This window comes from Antechinus flavipes, chromosome 2 (assembly GCF_016432865.1).
Source record: "Antechinus flavipes isolate AdamAnt ecotype Samford, QLD, Australia chromosome 2, AdamAnt_v2, whole genome shotgun sequence".
Taxonomy (NCBI): Eukaryota; Metazoa; Chordata; class Mammalia; order Dasyuromorphia; family Dasyuridae; genus Antechinus; species Antechinus flavipes.
Genome location: NC_067399.1, coordinates 380,857,517 through 380,884,107, shown reverse-complemented (window position 1 = coordinate 380,884,107; position 26,591 = coordinate 380,857,517).

Below are 26,591 nucleotides of genomic sequence, written 5' to 3'. Positions count from 1 at the left end.
CAGTTATTAGAGGTGCCAATTGGCCCAGTCACTGGCCAAAGATTAAAGCAGACACCTATATGTCTGGAGTAGGAGGATCAGTAACAGCTGAAGTTAGTGCTGCCCCTATGAGATGGACTTTTGAAGGCAAAACAGGAGTTTTTACTCCTTTTATAGTTGAAAAAATCCCCATCAATCTGTGGGGAAGAGATGTTTTACAACAATTAGGGTTAAAAATGAGTACTTCAGTTTTTTAAGCAGGGCTGCTGTTGAAGGCCTGCCAACACTTTTACCTGTTCCTATCCAATGGAAAACTGATACACCAGTGTGGATAGAACAGTGGCCCTTAGGTAGCGATAAAATTCAGGCCTTATTAGATATAGTACAGGAGCAGCTTGAACAAGGGCATTTACAACCTTCTCTAAGTCCTTGAAATTCCCCAGTGTTCGTTGTAAAAAAGAAATCAGGAAAATGGAGGATGCTCACTGATTTAAGAAAAGTGAATGAACAGATGGAAACTATGGGAACTCTTCAGCCTGGACTTCCATCTCCTACTCAATTGCCTAGAGAGTGGCCTCTTTGGGTCATCAATATTAAGGATTGTTTCTATTCTATCCCTCTGGATAAGGAGGATATGAAAAGATTTGCCTTTTCAGTGCCCAGCGTTAACTTAGCTGAGCCTTATAAAAGATATGAATGGACAGTTTTGCCACAGGGAATGAAAAACAGTCCCACGTTGGGTGCCAATTGTAATGACTGCGTATTTAAAATCAGCCAGAGTCAGGAATTCAGGTTAAGGGGAAAATCTTCAATCTTCATTGAAGTGAAGAGGTGAATAAGGATTGTGATAGCAATTTGGGCAAGAAAGATTGGGATAGCAATATGGGCAGCTGTGACAGGAAGCCAGCTAACAGAGGGGAATCTGAGCTGAAAAGCCATCTCAATGACAATGCAAGCAGTCTCTCCTTCCCCTTCCTTTTCCACTCCCCTGCCTCCACTCACCAAAATCGTCATTTCCTATACAACACATCAGGACTTGCACAAAGAGTGGGAGGGGGCCATTCTTTCTCCAAGCATATATATTAATAGAGTATGGTCCAATTACTATTTAGCCTCATGTACTTGGGACCTCAGTGCATCAACTCAAGCCTCAGCCCCATTACACCCTCCTTCCCTTCCTTTACCTTCATTACTCTCCCCTCTCTCCCTGCTTTCCTTTCTTTTTTCCTTCCTTCCTTTCTTCTCTTCCTTCCTCCTTCCTCCTTACCTTCCTCCCTTCCTTCCATCCTTCCTTTCCTTCTTCCTTTTTTCCATCCTTCCTTCTTTAATTCCTTCCTTCCTTTTTTCCTTTCCCTTCATCAATCTCTCCTCCCTTCCTCCTTCCCTTCCTTCCTTCCTTCCTTCCTTCCTTCCTTCCTTCCTTTCTTCCTTCCTTCCTTTTGGCAGCATCATGCTTCCAGGCACTAAAATTCAAAATGTGTCATCTTCAGTTCTCCTCTCTGGTCTCTTATATTCTTATCATTTCTTATATCGTGCTGATTCAATCTCCATGACATGTTTTGCTTCTTTCCTTTTTTCTTCCCTCCCATGACAGTTAATCTAATTCATTCTCTAATTAGCTTCCCCCTGGGCCATTATAAGGTCACCTGACAGAACTCTCAACTTCTACTTTCTCAATATATTTTCCATCCAACTGCCTAGAAATATACTTCCTAAATCATAGATCTGAAATTGTCAGATTCTTGATAGTGTTCTAGATTGACTCTTAGATAAAGTAAAAACTCCTCATAATTTTGTTTCAACCTATCTTTTCAGTCCAGCACATTTTCCTTTTTCACGTGCCAATATCTCCAACCATAATTTTCCTTACTGAAATCTACCTGCTTCTGTAGCTTAGCACAGGATGTCCCCCATGCCTGAAAAAAAAAAAAAAAAAAAAAAAAACTTTTTACCTCTTCCTTTGGGAATACTAATTTTCTTCCATGGCTCATCTTGTGGAATGCCTGTAATAGTTTCCTGTTCTTTCATCCTCAAATTATTTAACATTTATTCATATGATACATATTTTATCCCTTATCAGAATATAAAATTGAGTCCAGAGATTGTTAATCATTTGTACCTTTATATATTCAATGAGTCCTATAATACCTTGCACATAGGAGGTGCTTAATAAATGATTGTTGACTTGATATCTATTAGAGAGGACCTGGAAATAGTATACTGAATCTGGATAGTCTTATACATAAACTAAACTAACCAATGGTTGAGACTCTCTGAAAAGGAAAAAGATTTAATTTTGCACATTGATTTTTAAATGTTGAGGGAAATTGTGAACAATCTCAAACTGACCAAGGAAAATCCATAATCATTCATCTCCATGTGGTTCACACAGCTTAGTTACCTACAGAAATAAGATTAATTACTTTGCAAGATCATTTATTTACCAAAGATTATACTACAGGTAACTGTCAAATATATTTTTATTATATCATAGATTTGGAATTGGAAGAGTTCTCAGGGACAATCACCCTAATTTACAGATAGTAAAACTGATTCCTAAAAGAACCAAGCAACTTACCCAAGTTCATGCAACTACTAAATGACAAAGCTGATTTGAACTGAAATCCTTGACTTCATATCCAGTGTTCTGTTTTACTTTGTCATAAAAATCATCATGTACTTAAATGAATGCTTGATTTTGAGTGAAAGGATCTGCCTCTAAAATTTAATTAGAGCATTTTGTGACCCTAAGAAACTTACCTCAAATTCCTTGGGTCTCAGTATTGTTATTCATGGCAAGAGGGAATTTGGTTACAAAATCTTAAAGATTGTATAAGATCTTTAAAGATTCTTTCTGGTTTCATCTCTATGATTTTATATGTAGGTATAAATCTCAGCTCACTTCTCTAGGACTCAGTTTCCTCTTTTGTAAAATAAAACTATTGTCTCAATTCAATAAGTAAATCTAGTTTATTCTACATAAAATATGAGGGGAAAAGGATAAAGGAAATGGGGATGTTAATAGAATGGAGAGTGAATTGGGGAAGGCGGTGGTCAGAAGCAAGGAATAAAGTGGACAGAAAGAGTAATGAATAAATAGAAAGAAAATCAGAACAATAATAAGTATTAAAAAATTGAAGCAAGTTTCTCTGCTAAAGATCTCATTTCTCAAATATGTAGTGAAGGGCATCAAATTTATAAAAAAAAAAAGAATTATTTCCTAATTAATAAATGATCAAAAGATATAAACAATTGGTTTTCAAATGAAGTAATAATCAAAGTTATGTAAAAATGATATGAAAAGATACTCTAAATCACTATTGATTGGAGAAATGCTAGTGAAAATAATTATGAGGTCATTCCTCAATTGATAAATTGTCAAATGATATGAATAATGTTCAGATGAAAAATTAAAGCTATCTATATAAATTGTCAAAATTACTGTTGATTAAAGGAATGCAAATTAAAACAACTCTGATATACCACCTCATACCTCTAAGATTAGCTAAGATGAATGGATCAGTAAATGACAAAAGTTGGAGAGGTTGTGGAAAAACTGTGACATTAATGCATTGTTGGTAGAGTTGTGAAATGATCCAACTATTTGGAAGAGCAATTTGGAACTATAAAACTGTGCAATACTCTTTGATTTCGCAAGGCCACATGTATCCTGAAGAAATCATAAAAGAAGGAAAACGATCCACATGTGCAAAAAATATTTGTAGCAGCCCTTTTTTAATGGCAAGGTATTAGAAATTGAGTGAATGACCATCAATTGAGGAATGGTTGAATATATTATGGTGTATGAATATCATGGAATATTGTCGTTCTCTAAGAAATGATGAGCAGGCTGATTTCAGAAAAAGCCTAGCAATGCTACTATTAAGTCTTTACTAAAAAAAAAAGATTTTTTTAAAGGAAAGGACTTATGCTATAAAAATATTTATAGTAACTTTTTTCTTGTGGCAAAAAATTAGAAATTGAGGGGATGCCCATCAATTTGGAAATGGCTGGCCAATTTGTGGGATATGATTGGGATGGAATTCTATTGTGCCACAAGAAATGATGAGCAAGATACCCTCAGAAAAATCTATATTTACTTGAACTGATGAAAAGTGAAATGAATAGGACTAGAAGATTGTATATAGTAACAGTAATATTAAAAGATGATCAACTGTGAATGAAAGTGATATTCTAATCAATATAATAATTCAAGACAACTCTGAAGAACTTATGATAAAAATTACAATTCATTTCAATAAAGAAAGCTGATAGAATCTGAATATAGGCTGAAATATATTTATTTATTTTATTTTTCTTGTGAGTTTTTTTGGTCTATTTTTTTTTACAACATGAAAATATGATTTGCATAATTATGCTTGTATAAACTATATTAAATTGCTTGTCTTCTCAATAAGTAGGGTAAAGAAAGAGAGAGAACTTGGAACTCGATTTTTTTTAAATGAATATGGAAAAAAGTTTTTTAATGTAACTGGGGAAAATAAAATACTAAATTAATAATTTAACAAATTAAAAAGAATAGAAAGCAAAGTATTGAATCAGATGGTCTCTTTCATTTTTAACAATCTAGTACTCCTACAAACTATATTTTTGCATATTCCTTCTTCTTAAATCTCATAACCACTCCTAAAAACTCATTTCTCTTTCTTGGTTAGTTTAGCAAAGAAGGGACACACATGATGAACTATATTTTTATGACAGTGACTGAACAAGCATTCAAGAAAAATACTTCCCCAAGAGAATGGTAATTATGGAAATGCATTCTTTTAGGTCATATAGCAAACACAGATTATATTACATGAGCCAGAAATATGTGAGGATAAGGATTCACCCATTCTTTCCAGATGAGAACTGTTGACTTCTTTCTAAATATAGCTACAATCTCAATAGTTTTGGATAATGGAATGACACCAGGAAGTTTCCACCACAAATTTCAGAAATATAGAGAGTGGTTCACATGAAGAAAACTTGGAATTTCTAGAAGTATTTATTGAACTAAACCATGTCATAAAATATAGTGATTTCTTCTTTTCTAAAAATATGATGGTTCTTTGGGAGCAGGTTTCTTGGGGAGATTTTCTGGAGGCAGCCTTAGTTGCAGTTCCAAATAATCACCTCAAATACAGCCAGGAGTTAAAATCCAATCTTTTATTGTCTCTTCCAAAATAGCCCAGTTAGTTTTCTTAGAGGCCTATCTTCTTCCTTGGTTCCAAGAGTTCTTGCAGCTTGTCTTTTAGCTCTTCCAGCTTGTGCTTCTAACTTAACTCCGGGCTTCTCAATCTCCAACTGACCTCTATGTCAATCTTCTGAACTGACTGACTCCACTGACAACTCCTTTTTATGCTTTTTTAGAGGTGTAAACTCAAAGATTGACTCCTCCTGTGAAGTGGGATTATGGGAGGTGTAAACTCGTGAATCTCATACTGAATACTGAAATCTCCCAACTTGTGAACTCTAATGTGTGAACTCTCAAAGGTGTAAACACAAGCATTGTTTCTATCAATTCCATTGAGTTATCATCTTGTTTCACGTTCTGGCCTATAACAATATAAAGTTATTCCCTTGAATGTTATTCATTATAAGCACCTCTCAGAGGAGGCCACTGATATTGTTGCTGGTTTTTAAATTCAAATTCAAATATTCATTAAATAATTATTAGTACAGAGAAGTGAGATAAGCACTAAATAGAATAAAAAATTGAGATAAGATACTCTCCTTCTCTTCATGGGGATTATAGATTAGTAAGGAAGAGTGGCATATGCACAGACATAAATAAATATACATGAACTCACATGCAGACATGCATATGCTCACCACCAGCACTGAGCATGGTACAATGGCTTTCAAGTTAGAAAACCAGAGTTCCGATCTCACATCTGCCACTTGTTACCTATATAACTTTAGGAAAATAATTTCCACTTTGGGTCTCATTTTCCTCTTCTCTGAATTGAATGGGCTTAAGTAAATGGTCTCTAGGGTCCTTTCTAGGGACCCTTAAGTGGTGCATTGGTTACAGTGCCAGACCTGAAATCAGGAAGATTCTAGTTTAAATCTAGCCTCAGATATTTACTACCTCTGTATCCCTGGGCAAGTCTCTTACCTTGTTTGCCTCAGTTTCTTCATCTGTAAAATGAGCTGGATAAAGAAATGCTAAACCATTTCAGTATCTTGCCAAGAAAACCCCAGATGGAGTCATGAGTAGTCAGACATAATTGAAAAGACAGAACAACAAAGACCTTTCCAACTTTCATTCTATGATTTGTGGTTTACATTGTCTAGTATTTCAATTATCCAAGACTACTTTAAAAGATTTATGATGATAAATGCTATCCATATCCAGAGAAAAAACTGATTGTGTCTGAATACACCCTGAAGAATACTTTTATATCTCTTTTTTTTTTCCCTTGAGGGTTTTTTTTTTTGGTGGGGGGAATAGATCTATGTTTTCTTTTTCAACAAGGCTTTAATTGAAATGTTTTATTCAATGTTTAATTGAAATAACCCCACCACTACCACCACCACCAAGTTTAGAGTGACAGGAACTTGTGGCACAGTGCAAAGAATGGCAAACTGGAAGCCAGATAGTCTAGGTTTGAGTCCTCATTCTTCTTTAACTAGTAGTGTGATTTTGAGGAAGACATTTTGATTCTTTGGAGCTCAGTTTTTAATTTATAAAATAGTGTTTGTGGGCAGGGAAGATGGAGTACAGATAACCTCAAAAGCCCCTTCCAGCTTTCTGTTCTATGTTCTATGATTCTCAGGGCTCTTCCAACTCTGACATGTTTATTCTACATTTCCAAGGCCCTTTCCACTTTTCACCTTATGTGGTTTTCCTTTTATAGATACCAAAAATCTATATTTTTATAGATGTACAAAAGATGTACAAGTTCACCAAGATCTACTCCCTCTTCCCGCTCATGCAAAAGTATGGTAGTATTGTCTTTTTTTTTCACTATGTGCTTTTTTCCTTTCTACTCTACCCCCTAAATCAGCACAATATTAGGCCAGATTCTGTCTTTGGTTAGTCACACCCTGTGGGGTAAAATGCAGCCATTGTTTCAGCACACAGCAGCAGGAGGCCAAATAATTTAGATTAGCAAGTGAAGAGTTTCATATTCAATTGAAATTAGATAAGCCTAACATAATTACCTGACCCTGGACTTCAGCCAATGCTCTGGGCCAAGGCCTTCAATGGTCAGAAAGTGCCACTATATTTTTAATGCCACTCAATAGTCAGAAACAGCCTCCTCCAGAGCATTGTGACAGATTGCATATAAGCAAGTCTGTTATTAATCATATTTTAATCTCAGGATGGCTATGGCAATGATACAAGTAGTCCAAAGGCTAATTTTAGTTCCATCACAACCTTCATTTGAGTCATTTTAAATACCATTTGAAAAACAAAGGTTTGGACATTATGCGACAACAGTTGCTATGTTTTGTTTCTGTTTTGCTTTTCAAATATGAAAATTAAATGTAGTCTTTTTTATCAGGAGACCCAGTGGTGCATAAGATTCAATCATCTTTACAGAAAATTTTGGAGCTTTGTTACTCAAAGTTCCCAGCACCAATCCTAGGATATCATTCCTGGTCATTTCCAGCTTTACCTATAATAATGCTCTTCTTCCTCATTTCCTCTTCTTGGTTTCTATGTCTTCCTTCAAGTTCCAACTAAAGCCTTAGATTCTATGAGAAGCCTTAATTCCTCTTTAAAGCTAGTATTTTTCTAAAGCTAATGCTTTAAGTATATGCCCTCTGTCATTTATCTCTTTTGTACATAGTTGTTTGTACATTGTTTCCCCCCTTAGATAGTGAGCATCTTGAGAGTAGACACTGTTTCCTAATATTCCAAGTATTTAGCACAAAACCTGGTATTTATCATCATTTATTGATTCTCTGATCCTTCAGATATGTTGTTCACTACTATATGAGGCTGCTTTAAAACCTAAATTCAGACATGACTCATACTAACCTTCCACATTACAAAATCCAATTATCACAGATTTAGACCCATAAATAACTGATCAAAAATCTCCTCTATTACAATTCTCAAAGGCAGCCATCTGTCCTTTGATAAAACTCAATAGGAAAATCCACTGACTATCAGTGAAGCCCATTTGAATTTGAGACAGTTCTAGATTTTGATGATCATTTTTCCCCTTAAAGGCAATATCATTCTTCTTCACAAGATCTATTCATTTATTTCAGGACTTAGTGTAATTCATTGAGTCCAAACAGGAAAAGTCTAATTTCTCTCTTACATGAAAGTCAGACAATTATCATCTCTGCTGTGGGCATTCTCTTCTTTGGCTTTCTTTAACTGATCATACTTCCTTTTTGGGTCACCCTTCCTTTGAAGTGATTCAATTTAAAATTAAACATCAATACAATTGTGATCTAAGCAAAGCAGATTATAGTGGGGATAGTACCTTCTCCATTATAGTCATTGTGACTCTCTCAATGTTGTCTAAGATTGCATCAACTCCTTTCACTGACATGTTGCACTATGGACACATGTTTTCAGTATACTAAGACATCCAGATCTTTTTCACATGTTGTAGAAGATAATTCTGACTCAAACTTGTATTCCAATAATTCAAGCTTGATGGTGGAATAAAATGAGTTACTTCTAGATAAACAATTAATAATAAGTTTACCTAATCATAACATAAAAATGGATATTCACAAACAATAGTCTAGCATTAACACAGGTACACATACATTTTTCTAACACTTTCCATTTAGAAACATGTCAGGTCAGCATGGTATGTGACTTAAACATATTAGGACAAATGTCAGATATGTAGACCTCTGAGTTCACTTGGGAAGGACCTTTTTAAGCCCTTTAGTGAGCAAAAAAGCAAAAAGAACACTGGGCATAGGCAGCTTTTATAGAGAAAGAGATGAACAGACCTCAAACTCTGAGGATCTTAAAGAAAAATCATCTCCAGATAAAGCCTCCAAAGATTATAAAAGTTGCTTTCCATTTCAAAAGGCTCTCTTGGAAGAATTCAAAAAGAATCTTACAACAGAATTGTAAGAAAAATGAGGAAAGAAAATGAGAATGTCAAAAGATAATTTGGAAAAGGACATTGACCCTTGCATAACCTTTTATTCCAAATTTTCCCCTTCTTCCCCCATCCCCTCCCCTATTAATCTAATATCTGTTAAATATGTTGAAATATATGTTAGATCCAATATATGTATACATGTTTATACAGTTATCTTGTTGTACAAGAAAAATCAGATCAAAAAGGAAGAAAACAATGCCTTAAAAACAGAATTTGTGAAATGGAATAAAATCTATCAAAGAAAACAACTCATTTAAAAAGTCAATTTGCAAAATGCAAAAAGAGATAAAAAAGCTAACTGAAGAAAATAATTCATTAAAATAAGAATTGAACAAATGAAATTGATTGACTCAATGAGAAATCAAGAATCAGTCAAGCAAAATTAAAAAAAAATAGAAGAAAAAGTAAAATATTTCATTGAAAAAACAACTGACCTGGGAAATATATCTAGGAGAGACAATCTAAGAATTATTTGACTTCCTAGGTTGATATCTCCCACTATTATAATCTTGCTCTCTATTTCTTTTTGCAGTTTTCTTAACTTCTCCTTTAAGAATTTAGATGCTATACCACTTGGTGCATCTATGTTTAGTATTGATATTATTACTTCATTATCTATGCTGCCCTTTAGCAAGATATAATTTCCTTCCAATCTCTTTTAATTAGATCAATTTTTGCTTTTGCTTGATCTGAGATCAGGATGGCTACTCCTGCTTTTTTTGACTTCACATGAAGATAGTAGATTCTGCTCCAGCTTTTAAACTTTTAAACTTTGTATGTATCACCCTGCTTTAAATGTGTTTCTTGTAAATAACATATTATAGAATTCTGGCTTTTAATCCAGTCTGCTATCCCCTTTATGGAAGAGTTCATCCATTCACATTTATGATTAAAACTACTAATTCTGTATTTCCTGCCATCTTATTATTCCCAGATTATACTTTTCTCTTTCTTTTCCCTCTTACTCCCCTCTTCAGTATTAAATTTATGAGCACCACTTGCCTCACAGAGCCCTCCCTCTTTAGAATCCCTCCTTCCCCCTTAAAGACCCTCCCCCTTTCTTAAACCTTTCCCCTACTATTTCTGTATTCCTTTCTATTTAATCTACCCCTTTCCTTTTTTCTTTTCCTCTCCCACTTTTCAATGAGGTGGAAGAAGTTTCTCTGTAAAACAAATATGTTTAATATTTTCTCTATGAGCCAAATATGATGAGAGTAAGATTCACATAATGTTCATCCCCCTCCCTTCTTTCCCTTAGATATAATATGATTCCTTTGCCTCTTCATGAGATATTGTTTCCCTCTTTTTACCTCCTCTTTTCCCTTTTTACCTTTTATGTTTCTCTTGAGTCTTATTTTTGGAGGTCAGATTTTCTGTTTATTTCTCTTTTTTTCATCAGAAATAAATGTAATTCACCTATTTCATTGAATGTCCATTTCTTCCCTGTAAGAAAATGCTCACTTTAGTTGGGTAATTTATTCTTGGCTGCATTCCAAGTTCCTTTGCCTGTCAGAATATCAGATTCCAGGCCCTTCAATCCTTTAATGTGGATGCTGGTAGAACCTGAGTAATTTTTACTGTGGCTCCTAAGTATTTGAATTGTTTTTGGTTTTTTTTTTTTTTTTTTCTTTATGGCTGCTTGTGGTATTTTTTCCTTGTTCTGACAGTTCTGGAATTTAGCCACAATATTTCTTATAGCTTCAATCTTGGGGTGTCTTTCAGTAGGTGATCAATGATTTCTTTCAATGGCTATTTTACCTTCTGATTCTATGACATCTGGGCAGTTCTCTGATGATTTCCTGAAAAATCGTGTCTAGGCTTTTGTTTTTTAATCATGATTTTCAGGGAGTCCAATAATCCTCAAATTATCTCTCCTAGATCTATTTTCCAGATCTGTGCTTTTTCCAAGTAGATATTTAAATTTGTCTATTTTTTTTTCATTTTTTGGGTTTTGCTTGACTGCATCTTGATGTCTCCTTGAGTCATTCATTTCTATTTGTTCAGTTCTGATTTTTAATGAATTATTTTCTGAATTCACTTATAAATTTTCTTTTTGTATTTGTCCAATTGAGTTTTAAAATGAGTTGTTTTGTTCTATGGAGTTTTTTCCTTTCACCAATTTTTTTAGTAGTTATTTTCTTTTTCCAATTCACAAATTCAGTTTTTCAGGGAGTTGTTTTTTTTTATTTTTTCCACTCTATCTTTTAATGAGTTATATGCTTTATCCTGACTCTCTTGCAAAATTTTCCTTTCCTTTACCCATTCTTTTTTCTAGCTCTCTTTTAAGATCCCTTTTTAATTTCTCCTATGAAAGTCTTGTGTGGTGGGGACCAGTGGTGGGGTTTCATCTAGAGACAATATGTTTTTAGTCTCCTCAGAGCTTGAAATATGCTCTCTTTCACTATATAAGCTATCTATAGTTAGAGCCTGCTTTGCCTATGAAACAGGCAGAAAAGCAGCAGCTGTGCTGGGATTGTGCTGAGTCACTCCTGGTGTTGCCTGGGTATGGCCAGGTCATATGAGACTCTGGTACTTTGGAGTACACTCTTTATTCTCTGTGTTTATGTTGGAAGTTTTATAACTTCTCTGCTGATTTGCCAGCACTGTGGTAGACTCCTCCCCACAGATTTTCTATCTACAGAGATCACACTCTATCTCCGTTTGCTCAGCGTGAGCTGTCCTCCATGCTCTGCCTGCTTGCCTACCTGTTCTTGCACCTATCCTCCTCCAATGCCCCCACCTGACCAAAACAGACATTTTCTGGCATTCTTCAAGCATATCTTTTGTTGGTAATGTGTTGCACTCCCAATATTTGTGCATTCTGAAAGTCCAGCACTAATTCAGAGGCTGAATTTCATAGTTTGAGGGTAGTAGAAGAGCTCAGAAAGAAGCATGTTTCCTCTCTGCCATCATGGCTCCATCCTCCACAAATTCTGTTTCTTAAGGGGTTATTATCCTTTTCCATCTCACAAATTCTTTTTTTTTAAGGAGTTATTTTCTTTTTCTATTTCACAAATTTTGTTTTTCTGGAAGTTGCTTTTTTTTCCCATTTTATCAAATCTATCTTTCAATGAGTTATATACCTTTTCTAAACCCTCTTGCAAATTTTTCATTTCCTTTCCCCATTTTCTTTTAGCTCTCTTTTAAGATCCTTTTTAATTTCTTCTTGGAGAGCCTTGTGTGACGGGGACCAGGTTATATCACCTTTTGGGGCTTCATCTGGAGACAATCTGTCTTTAGTCTCTTCAGAGTTTTAAATCTGTTCTTCTCTTTCACCTTAAAAGCTTTCAATCATTAGAGTCCTCTTTACCTTTTTACTCATTTTTTTAAAAGTTAAGGTCTGCCTTTAGGGCGAGGGAGATATTTCCAAACAGCACAGCTGTGCTGAATCAATAATGATTCACTCCTGTTCTGGATGGGTGTGGGCAGGTCCTGTGAGATTCTGGCACTTCAGGGGTTCACTATTGATCTTTTGTGTTGGTGTTGGATGTTTTATAACTTCTCTGCTTAATCTGCTAGCTGAGCAAAGTGGCCAGCACTGCTGTAGACTCCTGTAGATTCCTTCCCATAGATTCTCTGCCATATGGAGTCTGCAATACTCCAGTATTATGAGCTGTTTGCACTGGTGTTTGTATTCAGCTACTTATGCTTCATTGCCCCCTTCACATTTGTGATTGAAATTGATCTTTTATGGTCTGTTTCTTCCCCAAAGATTCTCTGCAACATGGAGTCTGTACTGCCACATGGAGACCACACTTCCCAGGGACTCTATGCTATCTGCATTGGCATTTGTACTCTTTGCACTGGCTGCCGCCTTCTTGTTTCTAATTGAAACAGAAATTTTCTGGCAATCTTCAAAATTATCTTCTGCTGATAATTTGCTGTATTTCAATATGTGTGGGTTCTGTCAGTCCAGAACTAATTCAGAGGCTGGATGTTGTAATTAGTGTAAGGATTGTAGAGAAGGTAAGAAAGAAACATGTATTGTCTCTGCCATCTTGGCTCCCTCCCTAAATCTATTTCATAAGGAGATTTCTTCAGATAATTTCTGTGTTTCCTTTTCCAAACTCTCCTGCAATGTTTTCATTTTCTTCCCCCATTTATCTTCTAATTTTCCTTTTTGAATTTTTCCAAGAGAGCCTTATGAATTTGAAAGCAACTCATATTCTTCTTTGGGGCTTCATCAGGAGATGATTTGCTTTTAGTGTTCTCAGAGTTTGACCTCTGTTTTTCTCTTTTTCCATAAAAGGTATTGGTGGTCAGAGTTCTTTTTGCTTTTTAGTTCATTTTTTAAACATCTGTTCTTTGGGCAAAGAGGATATCATTTCAAACTTCCTCTAAAGGTAATAGCAGCTGCTCTGGATTGGTGCTGCTGACTTCCTTCTGGTGTTTACCAGGTCCCAAGTTATTTTGGGGCTTGGAGGTTCATGATTTGCCTTTTGTTTTACCTTGGAGCTCTCACAACTAATGGGCTGATCCATTGCTTTCTGATGTTTCTCATGTTGCTTACTGGTGGTTTTAAATAGATGCTACTGATTATTTTAAGGAAAAGTCCATTTATTCCTATACTCTCAAGTGTTTTTAATAGGAATGTATGTTGGGTTTTATTAAATGCTTTTTCTGCATCTATTGAGATGATAATTTGGTTTTTGTTAATTTGGTTATTGATATGGTCAATTATACTAATAGTTTTCCTAATGAACCAGCCCTGTGTTCCGAATATAAATCCTACTTGGTCATTGTGTATTATCCTGGAAATGATTTTCTGTAATCTTTTTGCTAATATTTTATTTAAGATTATAACATCAATATTCAGTAGGGAGATTGGGCTATAATTTTCCTTCTCTGTTTACAATCTACCTGGCTTAGGTATCAGTACCATGTCTGTGTCATAAAAGGAATTTGGTAGGATTCCTTCATTCCCTATTTTTTTCAAATAGTTTATATAGCATTGGAGCTAATTGTTCTTTAAATGTTTGGTAGAATTCACATATAAATCTATATAGTCCTGGGGATTTTTTCTTAGGGAGGTGATTAATACCTTGTTCTATTTCTTTTTTCTGAAATGGGACTAGTTAAGAAATTTACTTCCTTCTCTGTTAATCTGGGAAGCCTATATTTATGGAGGTAGTCATCCATTTCACTTGGGTTATCAAATTTATTGGCATGAAGTTAGGCAAAGTAACTCCTTATTATTGCTCTAAATTACCCTTTATTGGTGAAAAATTCTCCCTTTTCATTTTTAATACTAACAATTTGGTTTTTCTCTCTCCTTTTTCTAATCAGATTTACCAAAGGTTTATCTATTTTATTGTTTTTTTCATAAAACCAACACTCAGTTTTATTTATTATTCCAATAGTTTTTTTTTTTTTACTTTTAATATTATACTTTTAATTTTAGAATTTCAAGTTTAGTATTTGATTGGGGATTTTTAATTTGGGCTTTTTCTAGCTTTTTAAGTTGCAAGCCCAATTCATTGATCTTCTCTTTCTCTGTTTTATTTAAGTAAGCCTTTAAGGATATAAAATTTCCCCTTATTACTTCTTTGGCTGCATCCCACAAATTTTGGTATGATGTCTCATTGCTGTCATTATCTTGAGTGAATTTACTAATTGTGTCTATAATTTGCTGTTTCACTCAGTCATTCTTTAGGATGAGATTATTTAGTTTCCAATTACTTTTCATTCTATTTATCCCTAAATTTTTGTTGAATGTAGTTTTTAGTGCATTGTGATCTATTTCTACCTTCCTGCATTTAATTTTGAGGTCTATATGTATGGTCAATTTTTGTATAGGTTCTATGAACTGCTGAGAAGAAAGGATACTCCTTTCTGTCACCATTCATTTTTCTCCAAAGGTCTATCACACTGAATTTTTCTAATATTCTATTTACTTCTTTAATTTCTTTCTTATTTGTTTTGTGGTTTGATTTATCTAATTCTGAGAGTGCAAGATTGAGATCTCCCACTATTATAGTTTTGCTGTCTATTTCTTCTTGCAATTCTATTAAACTATTTTTTAGGAAGTTAGATGCTATACCACTTGGTGCATATATGTTTCATATTTATAATGTTTCATTGTCTATGCTACCCTTTATTTAGCAAGATATAGTTTCCTTCCTTATCTCTTTTAATTAGATCAATTTTTGCTTTTGCTTAATCTGAGATAAGGATATCTACCCCTGCTTTTTTGAACTTCACCTGAAGCATATTATATTCTGCTCTATCCTTTTACCTTTACTCTGTGTGTATCTCCATGCTTTAAATGTGTTTCCTATAAACAACATATTGTAGGGTTCTGCCTTTTGATCCAGTCTGCTATCCACCTCCACTTAATGAGAGAGTTCATCCCATTCACATTTATGGTTAAAATTACTAATTCTGTATTTTCTGCCATCTTATTATCCCCAGGTCATTCTTTTCTTTTTCTTGCCCTCCCCCAACCCTCTTTCCCAGTTTTAAACTTATGGGACCCACTTGTGTCATGCCACTCCCCCTCTTTAGGATCCCTCCCTCCCCACTTTGAATCTCTTCCCTTTTCTTGTACCCTTCCCTTATTACTCTTTTACTTTTCCCTTTTCCTCGCCCCCTTTTAAATGAGGTGAGAGAAGTTTGTCTATAAGCCAAATATGTCAATTATTTTCTCTTTGAGGCAACTCTGATGAGAGTAAGCTGCACACAATGTTCCTCCCCCTCTCTAAATTCCCTCAGATATGATAGATTTCCTTTGCTTCTTCATAGGGTATAGTTTCCCTCTTTTTATCTCCCCTTTTCCCTTTTTCTGATACTATCCCCTTTCCATTTCTACTTCCTTTTTTAATGATATATCAGTAAAAATCAAATTATACATGTACTCTTTATGTATATCCATAACAGAAATACAGCCCTTAAGAGATTTTTTTTTTTTTTTTTTTTTTTTTACCTTTTCCGGCTTCTTTTGAGTCCTATAGTTGGAGGTCAAACTTTTTGTTTAGTTCTGTTTTTTTTTTCTTCAGAAACAAATGGAATTCATCTGTTTCATTAAATGTTCATCTTCTTCCCTCAACGAAAATGCTCAGCTTAGCTGAATAGTTTATTCTTGGCTGCATTCCAAGTTCTTTTGCCTTTTGGAATATCAGATTCCAGGCCCTTCAATCTTTTAATGTGGAAGCAACTAGATCTTTAGTGATCCTTATTGTGGCTCCTCGGTATTTGAATTGTTTTTTTCTGGCTGCTAGTACTATTTTTTCCTCAGTCTGATGGTTCTGAAATTTAGCCATAATCTTCCTTGGAGTTTTTATTTTAGGGTCTTTTTCAGAAAGTGTTCGATGAACACCTTTCAATGCCTATTTTACATTCTGATTCTATTACATCTGGGAAGTTCTCTTTGATGATTTACTGTAAAATGGTATCTAGGCCCTTTTTTATCATAATTTTCAGGAAGTCCAATAATCCTCACATTATCTCTCCAAGATCCATTTGTTTTTTCTCCTAGATCTGTTGTTTTTCCAAGTAGATATTTAAATTTCTTTCTATTTTTATTTTTTTGGTTTTGCTTGATTGATTCTTTAAGTCTCAACAAATCATTCATTTTTTATTGTTCAGTTCTGATTTTTAATGAGTTATTTTCTTCATTAGCTTTTTCTACTTCTTTTTGTATATGTCCAATTGAGTTTTTAAATTAGTTGTTTTGCTCTATGGAATTTTTTCCATTTCATTATTTTTTTAACTGAGTTATTTTCTTTTTTCCAATTCACAATCCTACTTTCTTGGGAGTTCTTTATCTTTTCCAATTCACAAATTCTGTTTTCCTGTGCTTCCTGGGAGTTCTTTACCTTTTCCAATTCACATTTCAGGAAGTTGTTACTCTCATGCATAGCTTCTCTTTCCTTTCCCCATTTTTCTTCTAGCTTTCTTTTAAGATTTTTTATAATTTCTTCCAGGAGAGCCCTCTGTGATGGGTACCAGGTTACATTCTCCATTGGGGTTTTGTCTGGAGATTGTCTGCCATTAGTCTCTTTGGGGTTGGAAATATGCTCTCATTCTGTGTATAAGTATCGATTGTCCAACTGGCTTTTTTACTCATTTTTTTAAGCCCTTATGATCTGCCTTCAGGGAAAGGAAGTCACCAGCTTCTTCTGCAGAGCAGGGATAGGTATATGGACAATAGCTGTCCTGAAAATGGGCTGCAAAAAGTGTCTGAGTTGCAGAAGTTCCCTGGGAAAAGCTCCTCACAGGAAATGTCTCTGCCCTGGGTAGGAGGGGCAAGCTAGAGAGGTGCCCTGCTAAGAACCCTGCAGTGCAGATTAGTGTCTGCCCTGGGGCTAGAGGCTGAGCAACAAGAGTGTCACTATCCCAGACAGAACCCCAGTGTGGTGATTAGCAGTTGCCCTGGAAAGAGCCCAGCACCACACAGGAAGTGTCTCTGCCCTGGGGAATGCAGTCCCGCTGCAGAAGTTCTATTGCCCCAGGTCCAGCCCCTTCCCCACCCCCTGATTAGAGTCTGCCCTGGGCTGAGCCCCCCTGCTGTACAGATTTGTGACTGTCCCACTTTAAAGCCCTGTGCTACAGAATGCAGCTGCATTGCTGTGCTGTGGTCTGTGCTGAGTCACTCACTTCTGATGCTATGTGGGTATAGGCAGATCCTGTTAGATTCTGGCATTTTTTAGAGTACACTCTACCTTTGGCTTTAATTTCTCTGCTGGTCTACTAGTTTGCAACCAAAGCAAAGCAGCTAACCAGTGGTAGAGTCCTCTCTGTAAATTTCTAGCCACAAAGACCAATTCTGCCCTGGTTCATTCTGTATGCTAGCCTCTGGTTCTATCCCTTGCTTTTGCTGGCCTGCTCCAGCAACTCAGAACAAACCTTTTCTGGCTATCTCTTCGGCTGGTAAGTTGTTGTACTTCCAATCTGCATGAATTTTGCCAGTCAAGCACTATTTTTGAGGCTGAATTTAGTAATTAGTAGTGAGGGTATGAGAGGAGTTTAGAATGTCACATGTGTCACTATTTTGGCTCAGCCCCCCCTTACTTGATTTTTAAATTACATTTTGAGTTCTTTCTGAAATTCTTTTTTTTGGCCTTGAATCCAATTCATATTTTTCTTTGAGGCTTTGGAGGTAGCCATTTTGACCTTGTCTTCTGCATTGTAGCCTTCATTGTCACCATACTAAGTTTCTATGGTCAGACTTTTTTTTTAACTTTGTGGTAAATGTAGACTCTGGTCTTGAGGTAGAGAGATCACTGTCCCAAACTTCAGGATATATAGATACAGATAGATAGAGATAGTAAGATAGAAATAGAGATAGAGATAAAGATAAAGATAGTGTATAAAACCATTTTCACAGATAGTTCTGAAGGCCTTTTAGTTTTCATTTCTTTCAAGGGGGTTTAAGCTAAGAAGAGATGTTTTTGCTACTCTGCTGACCTGTGTTCTGGTTTGTGAGGTCTCCATTCTTTTGTGGCCACAGGTTCTGATGTGCTATTGTCCCTCCTTGTTGAGGAACTTTGATCCAGAAATACAACTTGGATCTATATATGGGCAATGCAATAGAGTCCTGCAGCCAGTGCTAACAAAGGAACCTTTGTAATCTTTTTCTGATTACATGTACAACTGTTTTGTTGTCTGTATGTTGAGAGACCCTAAAGTTGCTTCTGATTCAGTTGTTCCCAAGACTTGCTGCTTTTTTGTGAGATGTATTACCTGATGTAATACTGAGGAGAAGACTCTTCTCTCAGCCTTTGTGACAACTCTTCCTGCTGAACTTCTAAATAGTCTTGGGGCTTGAAAATTTGTTTCATCCCATGTTTTTGTGAGTGTCACAACTCTGTCTTTGTCTCTGAGTCTCTCTTTCTCTGTCTATACATCTTTCTATTTCATTGTTCTTTTCTGTCTCTGCCTCTCTCTGTTTCTTTATCTTCATCTCTCTGTCTCTCCCTAACTATTTGTCTGTCTGTCTCTGTCTCCATCTATCTGTCTATCTCTGAATTAGTTGAAATTGTTTGGAGTAGAATTAGAGAGAAATTAGGTGAGTCCCTGCCTTTCTCCAACAAATTGGCTCCACCCCAGTGTATCTTTTTTTTTTTATGTTTTATCAATATGGCTTTTTTTGTTATAAAAATTCACATATTCATCTTTCTTTAATAAAGCAACAATTTAATCTGGAACTAATTCAACATTCTATACCAGCAACACCCCACCCCACCCCTCTCTATTATTAAAAATTTACAGAAATCAATTTGCTTTCTCTTCTATCCTCAACCCTCATTGAAAAGAAAAAAAAAATCTAGTAAATGCATAGTCATACACATATATACACACATATTATGTGTGTGTTTATATGTAATATAGTGTATGTGTGAATACATATGCATATATACAATATATGTATATACATAGAAAGATGTATCAATTATTTTTTGTTAAGCACAACTATGTGTAAAATACTTTGTTAAATATTAAAGATATAAAAAGAAACAAAAGACAGTCCCTATCCTCTAGGATTTGACAATCTAATGGGAAAGATAACATGAAAACAAATATATGCAAAACAAGATATGTATGGAATAGATAACAAATGATCATCAGGGAGATGTTACTAGAATAAAGAGAGGCTGGGGGAAAGCTTTCTAAAAATATGTGATTTTCATAGGAAGCTAAAAAGAAAATCAGTAGGCAGAGTTGAGGAAGGCAAGCATGCCAGGTATAGAAAATATCACCAGAAAATATATGAAGTAAAGGTGTGAACTGGCTGTTTTGTGGATATTTCATCAATCCTTTGGAATCTTGAATAGCAATTAATTCTTATAGTTCCCAAAGTTTGTTTTGTTTTGTTTTTGCAACACTTTTGAAATTATATAAATTGTTTTCCTTGTTCTACTTATGTCATTCTTCATATGTTTATAAAGTTTATAAACTTTTCCCTTCTGTAAAGACATTTTTTCTGATTTTACTTATTTAACTCTTCATCAACTTATCTAAGTCCCCCCATTCTTTTTGAAATCGCCTCATTTGTTTGTTTGTTTTTTACTGTGTAATGTTATAATAAATATTATACCATAATATTCATATGTGATTTTTTTAGCCATTACCCAATTTAAATATATGTCTTTACTTTCTAGGTTTTGTTTTGTTTTGTTTTTCCTGATACAAATAAGAAACATATCTTTTTATGTAGCATTGATTTTGTTTGTTTTGTTTCTTTGATTTCATTTGGGTGTAGATCTAGCAATGGTAGATAAAACCGATCTCAGAACTTACATTACAGAAAGAAACATTTTTAATATAATTGCAAACTGTTTTCCATAGCTTTTCCCTATGTAATATGTGAGTTGTGTTATTTTGAACTAAGCATAGCACACTGCAAGTAATTAAGTATAAAATCTAGTAAAATTTAAATCCCTCTTATGCTCTAATGCATATCTCCAGAAATCCCTTTCTAACTAGGGAAAACTGTTGAGAGTCACATGGACTCACAATGGTTTTCAACATGCTACTTCCAAAGTAGCCACTGCTCATATCTTACCAATTTAGTTTTGAGAGGCACATGAAGAAATAATTTAATTTAATTCCCCTATTTTATAAGAGAACAAACTGAGTATGAACAAAGAATGGCATGAATTATGTCACCAAAATATAACTTAGTTAAGTGCACTGTACAGTGCAACATATGAAGCTCTGGGTTAGACTTTAGGTATATAGAAATAAAATTCTACCTAGTTAATGTCATAAAATTTGTAATTTAATGAAAATATTTGGCATATGCACAAATAATGTCATGAAGAGTGAGAATTGCATTCATGTGATCTTAAATAAGCTACATCTTCTATATATTTCTCAATTTTCTCATCTGTAAAGTGAGGGTGTTAGACCAAACAACTGTTAGGATCTCTTGTAGCTCTAAAACCCCATGATCCTATGAGAAAAGTTTGAGAAATGTATATTATTGCTATCTGAGGAGAGGGAGACAAAAAAATTCAGGGAGAAGATTATGCTTTGACAAAGAAAATTCTAAAATAAATATAATTTATAAATATAAATATTCTATAATAAAATCAATACATAGAAACTAAAATTTTCTAAAATTTTACTTTGCTGATTCAGATAACAAACATTTTGCTGTCATTTTGGAAAAAAACACTCCAATAACTCAGGTCCCTATTTTCGCTTACCCAATCCTATTTAAGTCTTGTGCATATTTCCTAATAAAACCACCAAGGAGGGGAGATGGAGTATCCACAGAATGAACTTTTGACTTTTCTTGATTTCTGATACTGAGAGAATATTAGTGGTGTTTTCTGTCTGTCAACCAGGTATTCCTTATATCATGTGACATTTTCTTATCTTGCAATTATTTGAAAATATTTCATTTTTGTCATTTGGCTATATTAGCAATCTACATACTTTCACCATGTGCATTACCAAAATGATATTCATTTGTAAATCTTTGGAGACTATTGAATTCCATATCTCGTTGCTATACAACTCCATTATTATTATTAGTATTAAGAATATAATCTTCATTGTCATGGAAAGCTTGCAACATTAAAGGAGGTTTATATTTTCTGAAGTCAGTTCCACTTTCTTTCCACATCCTGCTTAATTCTATCATTGGTCTTCTTTGAAAATAAAGAATGAAGAACAACATCATCAATTCTGGCATAACTAGTTGTCTAAGAGTATTGTCTACCCAATACTTCTTTGAATAATGTCTTGTAGGAGATTTTGTAATGGTTTGGTGCTTAATGAAATCATCATCATGCCATCCATCAACAGAACTATGTAGAGATAATGTCATCCACCAATAGAAATATCTACAAGATATCATTCACAAAAAATCCTTCTTCAACATTGTCTCTGCATTGGATCTCCACCATCATCACAGATGTTATTGGTGAGCACATAATTGCCTATTTTATACATCAGCTGCTATTTATATTCAAAAAGTTGTTGTTTCACTATCTTTAAAGTAATATTGAATGTCTTAATATATGAAGGGGGGAACACTTTATTGTTAAAAAGATGGCAAGGTAGCAGTCATTTTTACTGTGTAAGATGCTTTTTTGTAGTAAAAAAAAAAAGACAAAAGAGAAATTTTATATTTTTATGTTTTATTTAACTTTGGTAGTCGTTTTAAAATTAAATTTCATTTTTAATTATTAAAAACTGTTCTTTTCTCCCACTTATACATTGAAAATTAAACAAAAAGATAATATCATTGTAACAAAAATGTATGATGAAGCAAAACAAATTCCTGTATCAGATTGTTTGAAAAAATATATTCCTCATTCTATACCTGAGTCCTCTCTGTGAGGATATGGGTAGCATACTCCATTATTAACATACTGAAATCCTGGTTGATCATTAATTTTTTTATTAGTTGTAAAATGATATAAACGTGTTACTGGTCCATTATTAAATATCATTTGTGAAAGCCTGCTTGTTACTTATTATCAACATCATTAAAGGTGCCCTTAATTAATAATTAATGACTTTTAAAAACATATAGGTTAATACTTTTTGTGTTTTTCTCTTAGTTTTTGGTAGACAGTAATAAAATCTGACATCACCCTCCCCCCAACTACACACACACACACACACACACACACACACACACACACACTACTTGTATCTTCTTTTCCATCAGATTTCTTTTTTTTATAGCAGTCTCTTAATGTTCTCACAATTATGTCATTATCAGCATAAATCTCTACTATATACATTTGATCTGATATAAAAGCTTTTCCTAATTTTATTCTTTGCAAAACTATTTATTCCTTTACTATATAAGCATTTTCAGAGCTATGATGTTAGGGTCTGAATGTGTTTTATTGCTTATTTTCTGGGAAAAAAGTTTTGTGTAATAATTTTTATTGATATTTTTCATTTTGTCTTCCATTTATTGTCTCACATCCACAAATCCTCTTGAGGTGTTTCTGCTTAGTGGAATATCTTTCCTAGCTTTCTTTAACTGGATTTATCCTCCACCATCTTTCATTTTGCTTTATGAGACAATATTGCTCATAATTTTCCATCCTTCATTGAATAATTTTGCAATTAATTTTGGATTCTAATTTGATGTTGTATTTGGTAGCCATTGCTTTTTACTTGGAAAAGAAATCAGAATTGCTCATGAAGGCATGTTAGGGCCTTTATTTATTTTGCTGCACTTAATATACTTCATATACTTCAATTAAACTTATAGATAAAGTAATTATAGTTGGTGTTAACATTTCTGAGGTTGATTTCCATTTTTGATTGCCACCTGCTTATTTAGATAGTTCAGTGTTAGTTTGTTTCAATGATACACCATATATTTTTTTCTTATTTTTTTGGTTTTAATTAAGTCTGATCTTAATTGTGAACAGTCGATGGTTTGACTGTGCACAAACAGCCGACTCATGAATATCTTCTACATCAGTAACAATAAAGATCATTTTCCTGTTAGTTAAGACTTATTTTTTTCTTTATGCTGTTATTTAGTGCTTACCTTCTCCACCTCTGTTCTTGAAACAAGTTTTCATGCTATAATGACAGATTACTTTTGTATAATTTAAAAATTTTGGTGTCTCTCATTCTCTCTCCCTGAACTATGATTTCACATATATTTTTTCACATTCTCATCTTTTCTCACCTTCAATTCAAATATTTATGCATTGGAGTATTCATAATCTGATTGAATTCAAAGAAGATTATCAAGTTTTTCCATAATATTTTTCTACCTCTTCACCCCCCTGCAAATGACAGTGGGGCCTAAGCACTGTTGTGTGGAACAATAGATAAAGTGATGGACCAGAAGACAGAAAGACCTGAATTCAAATCTGTTCTTGTACATTTATTGGGTGTGACCTTGGGCAAGTCACTTAACTGATGTTTTCTTCAACTTTCTCAAACGTAAAATGGATGAAATGTTAGCCTTTTCTACCTAGGGTTGTGGTGATAAAATGAGGTAATATATCTAAAATCTTTGATATAATGGTTTCTAAATAGTGGGTACTTAAAGATGCTTATTTCCTTCCTAAGTCTCAATTAAATTTGTGGGTTCTTTTTTTAAACCAGTACTTAGCATTAGTACTGTATCATAAACAAATATCCCACAATTTTTTTTGTTTTATTTGATTGTATTATGATACTCATTTCCTCAACTCCTTTCTTTGCCTCTTCAAGTAGTACCAGTGAAAGATTTATCCATTTAACTGAAACTTCTGTCTTTATTCATCATCCTCTTCATTGCCACCAATAAAAACTAACATTTCTATATTATGTATAATACGCCAGACATTATAAAATATCTGGCTTATTTTAGACAAAATTACATCATTTCAAGGTCACAACAACATTGGAAAGCAAGTATTATTACTATTTAGAAGAGAGATTAAATGACTTGCTCAACTATCTTTCTTCTGATTTTGTTTATAATAAGACTTTTAACAGTGCTATGATTGTTCTGTCCTAGTAATATATCCACTGATATATAGGTAATTGGACAAGTATCTCACACTTAGAGAACCAAAATTTAAAATAAAATTAATATCCAGTTTGAAAACGGCATGATCCTTAGCATATTCTGTCCTATAACAAAAGTCATCACCTAGTGATCAGCCTACAACTGACAAATCTCTCAGAAGTTAGTTAAGTTCATACTTCAAAAATATATCCTATCTTTTAGTAGGATCATGCTCTTATTCTTTCTAGAAAAATAGAATCTTTCTGAACTACTAACATTGCCTTTGAGTACTAAGGTTCATCTTCATGATATAATAAAGCATCACAATAGGATTTTGTAAAGGAAAAAGAAATAAATCATAATTAGGAAACACAAAGAGGAAGTTAAAATAATGGACTCAATATTCAAAGTTTATAAAAGTGCCATTTTCACCTCCCCTATAAGTTTTTGCTGAAAGATTTCCAACTATTCTTTTCTATTTACTTTTTAATAAGAAATTGATCTTTAGGAGGAAGAAAGGAAAGAGATATTGGGAAATGTAGTAATATAAAAATAAAAGATAACAATAATTTTTCAGAACATCATTCTATATAACTTTATTAGTAGTAATTCTGATTTAACATGGTAATTTTAGACATGTAATAAATGCTTATTAACCATCTCACTACTAACAATATCCTGATTTCCTAATTTCCCTTTCTGATCTTCTTTCTGCTGGCTAAGTATACTTTGACATTCTTTTCTTTCTTTTCTTATTTTTTTATTTATTTTTATTAGGACTACTAATCCTACACTCTCTCCCACTCCCAATGAAAACCCTTCCTTGAAACAAATACATGTAGTCACACAAAATTAATTCACACATCAGCTGTCTCAATTTGTATCTTTAGTTTATCAAGGTGAGAAGCATGATTCATCTTTAGTCCTATGAAGTCATAACTGGTTATTGAAATTGGTCTATAGATATGTCTTATTGCATTTATATTTGAATAGTTGAAGAGGAAGAGACTATTACATGAAATAGTATACTATTTCTATACATTACCAATGGAATGTGGGCATTGTTACTTAAGTCCATCCAAGCCATTTGATCCTCCCACCAGTATTTTTCACTAGTAATTACTCCCAATCTTTACTTGCAGAAAATTTTCTCTATTCATGAGTGGGGAAAGGAAGGAAAAACGTAAAATCATTTCTCTAAATAGTCTAGGCTCATCCTAGAAAATAAAAACATAGCTCTAATTTTAACAGTAATTTGTTAAATACTTAGTTGTTTAGTTTTTTAGAGGGGAGTAAGAAGATTTATGCAAATATTAATAGTTAAAAGTATAAGATTATCTTTCCCATTATGACATCCTCCAAAGAGGAAAAAGCATGGCAACTTTTGGACCAGAAGTCATATCTTTGCCCATTTAAAAAGTCTTTATATACAGATATTGTTTCTCCCTGATATAGCATTTCATTTTTTTTACATAAGAAACATATGCTTTAACATACTCATATGATTTAACATATTCATCATTAGATGAATGGGATTTGTCTAGCTGCCAAAGAAAGTCAAACACTTTAAACAGAAATGAGAAAAGAAATAACTTTACAGAACTTTTGATGAAGAACAGAATGTCAAAAGTTGGAAAATAACTTCTGCTTTGTGTAGTAAGTAAAAAGATATAAAAACAAGCAATGTCTTTTAGAGTTCACAATCTGATATGGGAAGAAAACTGTATGTGCAGAAAAAGGAACCCAAGTGATATTAAGGTGCTTAGGGAGTAGGACAAAAAAATTTGGAAAGTGAGAAGTATGAGTAAGATGAAATGCATTTCATATACCCTTGAACAAGTAGTCCTGGCAGGAAAGACCAGTCAGGAAACTAAAGCAAGTGCAACTATCAACTTGTTCTTTCTTCCTTTTGTAACTTACAGATACAGAATTTCTCCTAAGGACCACTTTGATTCTATCTCAAAAGTTCAAGTTTTTTTGTCTCTATTATTCTTATTACCCTTACTAAAATCATCTTTTGTTTCTAAGATTGGTTGTTTGACCCACAAATTCTTTAGTAATAAAAGATTAATAATTACAATCCCCTTTTCAAGTGT